Here is a 9,974-nt window from a genome sequence, read left to right on the forward strand (position 1 = left end):
CATTCCAATACCAAAGAAAGGCAATGGCGAATGCTCAAACTACTGCACAATTGCACTCATCTCACACACTAGTAAAGTAATTCTCAAAATTCTCCAAGCCAGGCTTCAGCAATATGTGAACCGTGAACTTCCAGATGTTCAAGCTGGTTTTAGAAAAGGCAGAGGAATCAGAGATCAAATTGCCAACATCTGCTGGATCATTGAAAAAGCAAGAGAGTTCCCAAGAAACATCTACTTCTGCTTTATTGACTATGCCAAAGCCTTTGACTGTGTGGATCACAATAAATTGTGGAAAATTCTGAAAGAGATGGGAATACCAGACCACCTGACCTGCCTCTTGAGAAACCTGTATGCAGGTCAGGAAGCAACAGTTAGAACTGGACATGGACCAACAGACTTGTTCCAAATAGGAAAAGGAGTACATTAAGGCTGTATATTGTCACTCTACTTATTTAACTTGTATGCAGAGAACATCATGATAAACGCTGGGCTGGAGGAAGCACAAGCTGGAATCAAGATTGCCGGGAGATGTATCCATAACCTCAGATATGCAGATGACACCACCCTTATGGCAGAAAGTGAAGAAGAACTAAAGACCCTCTTGAGGAAAGTGAAAGAGGAGAGTGAAAAAGTTGGCTTAAAACTCAACATTCAGAAAACTAAGATCATGGCATCTGGTCCCATCACTTCATGGCAAATAGATGGGGAAACAGTGGTTGACTTTATTTTTCTGGGCTCCAAAATCACTGCAGATGGTGATTTCAGCAATGAAATTAAAAGACGCTTACTCCTTGGAAGCAAAGTTATGACCAACCTAGACAGCATATTAAAAAGCAGAGAAATTACTTTGCCAACAAAGGTCCTTCTAGTCAAGGCTATGGTTTTGCTAGTGGTCATGTATGGATGTGAGAGTTGGAGTGTGAAGAAAGCTGAGCGCCAAAGAATTGATGCTTTTGAACTGTGGTGTTGGAGAAGACTCTTGGGAGTCCCTTGAACTGCAAGGAGATCCAACCAGTCCATCCTAAAGGAGATCAGTCTTGGGTGTTCATTGGAAGGACTGATGCTGAAACTCCAATACTTTGGCACCTGATGAGAAGAGCTGACTCATTGGAAAAGACCCTAATGCTGGGAGGGATTGGGGGCAGGAGGAGAAGGGGACGACAGGATGAGATGGTTGGATGGCATCATCAATTTGATGGACATGGGTTTGGGTGGACTCCGGGAGTTGGTGATGGACAGGGAGGCCTGGCGTGCTGCGATTCATGGGGTCACAAAGAGTCGGGCACGACTGAGCAACTGAACCGAACTGATTCAGTCTATAACACATAGTGTAGTTGTCATTATAAATACAGTTTTGAACACTTATTTTTCCATGTGTTTCAATTTTTTAATGAAAATAAAAGTTAATAGAGTGAACACTCATGGACTTGCCTACTGGTTTCTGCAGTTTCGTTTTCCATATATGCTTTTTCTCTTGATAATACTTTCTTTTGAAATTATTTAAAAAAATAAGTTACAAATAACCCTTATCAACTGAATACTTCATTATGCATCTTATAAGAATAAAAACATTTCAAAGAATATTCTTATTACTACTACATATTTAAAATTAATAATCTCATAATATCTAATATCTGGTCCATATTCAAATTTCCTCATTGTCCTAAGGATGTCTTTTAAATTTTTGTTCTAAAGGCTCTACTCTATTAATAAATAATCAAGCTTTATCTTGTTTTTAGTTATTTGGTTATATAGCTCTTTGGTCTCAGTCTACAGCAGCTTATCTCTTATTTTTTTTTTTAATTTATTTATTGTCTGTGGTGGGTCTTTGTTGCTGACACAAGCGAGCCGGGGCTACTTTCCAGTTGCAGTGTGAGGGCTTGTCTTGTTGCAGAGCATGGGCTCCTAGATGTGTGGATTTCAGCAGTTGCAGCACATGGGCTCATTAATTGCGGCTCATGGGCTTAGTTGCCTCGGGGCAGGTGGGATCTTCCAGGACCAGGGATCTAGCCAGTGTCCCTTGTGGTGCCAGGCAAACTCTTAACCACTGGACCACCCAGGAAGCCCTCCATTTTTTTTTCCTTCTTTTTTAATATAATTAACTTTAAAGTGTGTTGGCCAATCCAGAATGTGATGTACTCCTGTTTTATTTGTAAAAAATGTTATTTTTTAAAAAATTATTTATTTGACTGCACTGAGTCTTAGTTGTGGCTTGTGAGATCCTACCCGGGACCCCTGCACTGGGAACTCAGAAGCTTAGCTACTGGACCACCAGGGAAGTCCCAATTTGTAAAAAAGAAATGATAATAATCTTATAATCCTCTATTCCTCATTAATAAATTACTCCAGTATTTAGTGGCTTAAAATAACACACATTTGTTTTCTCAAATTTTCTGTGAGTGAAGAATCCTGCCACAACTTGGCTAGCTCCTCTGCTGCTTTATTTCACATGAGGCTTCAATCAAGGAGCCCACCAAGGCTGGGGTCTCATCTGAAGGCTGGATTGAGGAATGATGTATGTTTTAAGCTCACTTGCACAGTGTTCAGTTCTTTATAATTAAGGACCTCAATTCCTAGCTGGCTGTTAGCCAGAGGCTGCCATCAGGTTTTTGCCTTGTGGACCCCCCTGACATGGCCAGTCGTTCATGTCTGTTCTTTGCAATGCGGCTCAACTGGTTGGTGAGAGACAGAGTACTAGCAGGACCAACAAGAATCTTTATAATTTAAGCACAGACATGACATCCTCTCAATACCGAGATACTCTACTAGTTGGAAGTAAGTTACTCAAGAAGAGTGGATTACACAAAGCTGTGAATACCAGGGAAAGCGATCTCTGGTGGCCCTCTTCACATTTGCTTGCTACACTTGTTTCCTTAGACAGAAAGCTAAATCCAAAGGCTTGGTTAGATTGAAATTACACTATTGTGGCAAGAATATTGAGAGGTGATGAGTACTTGCTTTTTGCTTGTGTGATTTTTTTTTAACTTGATAGCATCATAACTGAGTTTCCTTAATGATGTCTGCTTCCCTTAACTAAGGCAGGTTAGAAGAATAAAAATGGTACAATTACCATTCTAGTTACCATCTCAACAACAATGGGGGAATATTCTATTTTTTTTAAAGTATTCCTATTCTTAACTATTTTATTTTTCCACTCAGAAAAACAAAATGGTTATCAGATTTTACTTGTTTAGTGTTTAAGTTTAGGATGCTTGCTTTCCAGGGATACTAAGAAAGGCATGATCTTGACTTTGAGGGCAATAAGTGAACCACTCTGGTGCCGGTCACAGAGGAAACTAGCCTTCAGAAGAAAGCAGGTGATGGAAGTTTTAGAGGAGAAAGTTGACTGGCATCCTTCTCTAAAGTTGGCAGGCTGATATTGATCCTAGGCCTAAGATGAAGTTCTGGGACTTAAAACTTGCCCTTGGGTTTGCTGGACACATTATAATCAGTAATAATCACATGGCAATGATATTTTCATTAGATATGCTCCGATAGAGATAATATCATTCTACATTTAAGGCATGTAATATAGCAGTGTTTACTCATTGGTTTGCAACTGAATTTAAAATCAACCAGTTTTCCTTTCCCGGTAAGCGGCCTGAGCTGACCCCTAAAAATGGTGCGCTATTCACTCGACCCAGAAAACCCCACAAAATCATGCAAATCAAGAGGTTGAAATCTTCGTGTTCACTTTAAGAATACTCATGAAACTGCCCAGGCCATAAAGGGTATGCATAGTCGAAAAGCCACCAAGTATCTGAAGGATGTCACTTTAAAGAAGCAATGTGTGCCATTCCATCCTTACAATGGTGGAGTTGGTAGGTGTGCACAGGCCAAACAGTGGGGCTGGACGCAGGGTCGGTGGCCCAAAAAGAGTGCTGAATTTTTACTACACATGCTCAAAAATGCAGAGACTAATGCTGAGCTTAAGGGCTTAGATGTAGATTCTCTGGTCATTGAGCACATCCAAGTGAACAAAGCCCCCAAGATGCGGTGCAGGACTTAGACAGAGCTCACGGTCGGATCAACCCCTACATGAGCTCTCCCTGCCACATTGAGATGATCCTTACTGAAAAAGAACAGATTGTTCCTAAACCAGAAGAGGAGGTTGCACAGAAGAAAAAGATATCCCAGAGGAAACTGAAGAAACAAAACCTTACGGCCCGGGAATAAATGCCACAGAAAATAAATGCAAATAAAAGTAAAAAAAAAAATAAAATAAAATCAACCAGTTGAGCAGCATTGCAAAGAACAGACAAATTTAAGTAAACTGAACAGCATTCATCAAGCAATTACCTTATGCTCATTCCTAAGAGTATCACTATTCCCATGGGGAAAGTACTGCTAGTAATCTTACTTTTACAGGTGAAGATGCTGAAAAAGATCAAGTAAACCTTTATTTGACAAGTCCGTAGTAATAAAACAAGAAAACTATATTTAATAAATTGGCAAAACTGGATATCAGTATGGAGAAAAATCTCAATTTGGAGTAGCCACTTTGCTTGATCATAATAGCTACTGTGATGGTTGGTAGTGGTATGTAATGTTGATACATAGATACAGGTTGATATACAGATACAGGTTGATACTGAAAAAGCTGGTCTGAAACAAGCTCTCAAGTCACATTACTTTCATTCTTGTGTCTTCATAGGGACTAATAAATTCAAGAAATATTTGCTCACATCTACATTATTCAAATTTTCAGTAGTAAAAGCAACCAAGATACAGTGTAATATATATAGCAAGAGTGCTGGCTTTGGAGTTAAAAATCCATATAGTTCAATGACTTTTCCACCACTTACTAATAAGTTAGGGCAAGCTGCTTAAACTAAGTCCCAGTTTACACATCTCTACATTGAGATTTCATAGAATAGAATAATAAGGTATTTGTGTAAAAGCCTAGTAAAATATCTGCTATGTATAATGTGTTGACCAAGCATTCCTTTTAAAGATAACCAAGCAAGCCTACTATCTTCCTAACAATGAAAGTGACTGCTATATACAAAGAATATTCAAAAGGTAAAGAAAAATATTAGATTTTATTGCTATAGGGAGAGAATGTGCCCACGTAGTTGGTGGTGGGGATGGGGGGTGTTGTCCTGATGATATTTTAATAAAAGCAGTTGGTTGGAACTCGAAACACAAATATCCTTATGCTTCTTTATAATACCACAGAAACTCACCATGAAATACAAAGGTCTATCTGTTAGAATATAAAAATAAGTGGCAGTTCAGTGGTTGAGACTCTGTGTTTCCCCTGCAGGGGACAGGGGTTGAGTGGTTGGAGAACTAAGATTCTGCATTCCACACAGCATGGCCAAAAAAAAATTATTTTTTAACTCCACAACTATCCATTCTACAGCTGTGGCACTGAATAGTGACTCATTTGATATCAAATCAGCTGTGAAAATATCTCTTCTAATAACTATCAAAGAAATATTGTGACTGACCCAACATTTCATTCGGCTTTTTCTGCAACATCTTATGGAAAAACACTAACTTTTTGGTCAACCTCACACAAGGAAAGGGGATGTCTAGAAAGAAGGTAAGGTGGTTGGATGCCATCACTGACTCAATGGACATGAGTTTGAGCAAACTCCGGGAGATAGTGAAGGACCCGGAAGCCTGGCATGCTGCAGTCCATGGGGTCGCAAAGAGTCGCTCACAACTGAGTGACTGAACAAGAAGAAAGTATGCATATAAATTAACTATACCCACAGTAATACTGCACAGAAAACAATTACAAAAATTATCAGCATTAATTTAGCCAGGAGTTTGGGGTTTGGCTGATCCTGGGTAGGCTCATTCATGACTCTGCCCTAGCCTGGACCTCACAGCTTAGCTGGGACAGCTGAGCTCTGCTTGTCTCACCTTTCTCCTGGGACCAATGGGCTAGTCTGGTGATGGTGGAAGTACATGCATGACCATCCTAACGGCCCAAGCTTTTGTTGAGATTCTGGTGCCCATCTGCTTAACATCCCCTTAGCTTAAGTGAGTCATACAGCTGATTCCACTCTGCTTGTCTCTAGTTGTGGAAGAAGGACACTATCAAATTACATGGAAAAAGGCATAACTACAGATAGAGGTGAAGACCTGGAGCCATGAATGCAGTTTACCACAGTGGTGATACAGAAAGAAGCTCTGTGTGGATCCACCACTTCTCAATAGAATTTGACAAGCATGGAGTCTCTAGCATGTGTCAGATACTGTATTATATGTTGAGACTACAAAGATATGTAATACTTGGCTTTTGTTTATGAGAACTAACAATATTTTGAAGAAGATACTGAGCAAGAGCCTGCAGTAGTGAGTTTTGGTTGCTCGTAGGGAAAACAGTGGATTACGAAGGAAGAAGCTGCTAATCTTAGCAGGATTCAGAATGGAAACACGGATTCTTTATTGTCTCAGCTACCTGGCAGATGAAAGACAGGCTTCCCAGGTGGTGCCAGTGGTAAAGAACCCGCCTGCCAATTCAGGAGATGCAAGAGACGCGGGTTTGATCCCTGGGTTGGGAAGATTCCCTGGAGGAGGAAATGAAAACCTGCTCTCCAGTATTCTTGCCTGGAAAAATTCATGGACAGAGGAGCGTGGTGGGCTACAGTCCGTGGGGCCGCTGGGAGTCAGACATGATTGAGCAACTAAGCACACGTAAGATAGAGCAAATTTCTCACCTAGTGAATCTTTATAAAATTCCAGAGAAGTACTGATTGCCCCCAGCACTAACGCATCCTATCCCCAGACAACCACTGTGATTCATGCTTACTGAGTTGCTGAAGAGTAGTTACAAAAATGCATATAAATCCCACTCTCTGTCCACCCTACCATGTATTTGTCTTCGGGCAGAAAAACAGTCCTGTGTTTGCTCACAGAGCTTTAAGTTCATAACAATATTTAGTGCTGGGCCTCTTAACTTCTGTAATATTGGGTTGAACCATATGAAACTGCCAACATACAATCAGTTTTGACCTACAACATAGGCAATTCCATCATGAGGCAGGAGATAGATGGGCTCCAGGCTAGACATTCACAACTAGCTTCTTGTTTCCATTTCCTGAGGAAGGAGGCAGGTGAGCTCCAGGCTAGATATTTATAATGAGCCTCCTGCTTGCACTTCGAAGTAGAAATAACAACAGAAACAGGGTAAATGCCAGATTTTGCCTCTTGAAGACATTTTAAGATAACAGTCAAGGCAGGAACAGAGGAGGGCTAAATCCTGTTTGAGTAAAAGATCAAGAGATCATACATTTCCCATCTTTGGAGCAAGGGAGACTTCACACATGCACAGAAAATCTCCCTGGGGTCAAAACGGAGGGGATGACACCCAAGAACAGGTGATAGCAAGGGCTCCACCATAGCCGATTAACAATGTTGTCATAGTTTCCGGTGAACAGCAAAGGGACTCAGCCATACATACACATGTATCCATACGGGCATGTGTGCTCAATCGCTTCACTTGTGTCTGACTCTTTGTGACTTCACAGACTGTAGCCTGACAGGCTCCTCAGTTCATGGGATTCTCCAGGTAAGAACACTGGAATGGATTGCCATGCCCTCCTCCAGGGGATCTTCCTGACCCAGGGATCGAACCCACATCTCCTATATTTCCTGCATTGCAGGCAGATTCTTTAACTGGTGAGCCACCGGAGAAGCCCATAAAAATATCCATTTCCCCCCAAACTCCCAGGATGTCACTTGTTGAGCAGAGTTTCACGGGTTATAGGTCTTTGTCAGTTATCCATTTTAACAATAGCAGTGTGTAATGTCCATCCCAAACTCCCTAACTATCCATTCCCAACATCCTTCCTTCTGGCAACCATAAGTCTGTTCTCTATGAGTCTGTTTCTGTTTTGTAAGTAAGTTCATTTGTATCATTTCTTTTTAGATTCCACATATAAGGGATGCCCTATGATATTTCTCCTTCTCTGTCTGAATTACTTCACTCAGTAGGACAATTTCTAGGGCCATTTTGTTGCAAATGGCATTATTTCATTCTTTTTAATGGTTGAGTAATATTCCATTGAATATGTGTACCAACCACATCTTCTTTATCCATTCCTCTGTTGATGGATATTTAGGTTGCTTCCATGTCTTGGTTATTTTAAACAGTGCTGCAGTGAGCACTGGGGTGCATGTGTTCTTTTGGGTCATGTTTTTCTCCAGATACATGCCCAGGAGTGGGATTGCAGGGTCATATGGTAGCTCCATTTTTAGTGTTGTAAGTAACCTCCATCCTGTTCTCCATAGAAGCTGTAACTGTTTACATTCCCACCATTAGTGTAGGAGGGGTCCCTTCTCTTCACATCCTCTCCACCATTTATTGCTTGTGGATTTTCTGATGATGGTCATTCTGGCTGATGTGAGGTGATAGCTCATGGAGTAATATTTTATTTACTTTTGGTTATGCTGGGTTTTCATTGTTTTGCTTGGACTTTCTCTAGTTGCCATGAGAGAGGGCTACTCTTCACTTAGGCACAGGATTCTCACTGTGGTGATTTATATTGTTGGGGAGCACAGGCTCTAGGGCACACAGGCTCAGTACCTGTGGCGAGCAGGCTCTAGGATGCTCAGGCTTCAGTAGCTGTGTCTTAGTCGCTCTGTGGCATGTATCCAGAGGAGGGATCGAATCCGTTTTCCCTGCAGTGTCAGGCAGGTTTTTATCCATTCTACCACCAGGGAAGCCCTTGATCTCTGATTTTAAAACCAGGTTTGTGTTTAGATCCAAAATCCTACAGGGTAGCCTGCAAAGTTAACAGTCATAAAACTATGATCCATAATCTATTTTCAAAAACTCACTTGTCCCTTTCTTGTCCCTCACGCACTCTATGCAAGAAATACATAATCTCTAGAGGTACTCCCCAAATTTGCTCTCCCACTGCTGCCATCATACACTTCTCTTTTTCTTTTGCACTTTTTGCTTCAAATCCCTTTAAAAAATGGCCTGGGATTCTCTTATTGGTCACCTTCACTCCTAAACTCTTCTTGCTTTCCTCCCCTTCAAAAAACCAAGAACTAGTACAAAACAGCAGTTGATGAGGAAAGAAGGAAAAGAGAAAAGGTAGGAACACTGATATGCCAATAGTATTGTATTCCTGCTCCCCATTCCTCAACAGAAAGAACTAATTTACATTTAAAAGGTCGATATACTTATTTTAGTAGGTAAATGGTTAAACAACATTAGACTATTGAGCATGAGGAAACACCGTTCTAATCAGTGGAACAGTATTCAACATTGTAAGCCAAGAATCCAAGTTAAAACTAATCATATGTTAGAACTTACTTTTATAAAGATTTCAGTGTATCGGTGACATTTTAAATTGCCTCAGCCTTTCTTTTTCAAGCAAACTCGATTACATAAAACAAGAAAAATAACGTGCTGATAACTTTTGATCAATTTCTTTTTGGGGGTACAAAATAATGTAACTTTTTTCTTAAGTTATTTACGGCGGCACTTTTCTGACATGTTCCAGACGGTCAATAACCAAGACACCAGTATTTGACTATTAAATAAACTGAGAAGTGATAAATAAAAGTGCCAAGTGCCTTCAGAAGTGAAAATGAATCATGCCTAGAAAGTAGTGTTAATGGGGAAAAATAAAGAAGCAAGAGACTGCTCTTGTACAATTTCTTAAAACACATTAAACAAAAAATTGTCCATGTGATGATGATAATGAGTTTCTCCTAAATTTGCCTCATTGTTGTCGTGTCAAACAAAAACTGAAAGACAAATGAAATCAGAAGATCAAACAATATACCTTCACCTTCCTGTGTATTGTATACTGACAAAGTTGAAAAACAGTATCAACAAGGCAAAAAGCTACTGTAACGCTCCACCTATGGTTCTTTGTGTACAGAAACATACAACCAGCATCCGGCCGCAGTGCTCACCCGCCCTCAACCTCTACAGCCAACCTCCGCAGTAGGCGGAGGCAGCTTGATCAGCCCCCACCCAGCCTTCAGAAACGACTCTCAAC

The 9,974-nt window shown here is 40.6% G+C and overlaps 1 pseudogene; it reads left to right on the top strand.

The window, feature by feature from the left end:
- The first annotated feature begins 3,619 nt into the window (after nucleotides 1-3,619).
- Nucleotides 3,620-4,194, top strand: LOC122686148 (annotated as a pseudogene).
- The last annotated feature ends 5,780 nt before the right edge of the window (nucleotides 4,195-9,974 follow it).

This window comes from Cervus elaphus, chromosome 29 (assembly GCF_910594005.1).
Source record: "Cervus elaphus chromosome 29, mCerEla1.1, whole genome shotgun sequence".
NCBI classification, from domain to species: Eukaryota; Metazoa; Chordata; class Mammalia; order Artiodactyla; family Cervidae; genus Cervus; species Cervus elaphus.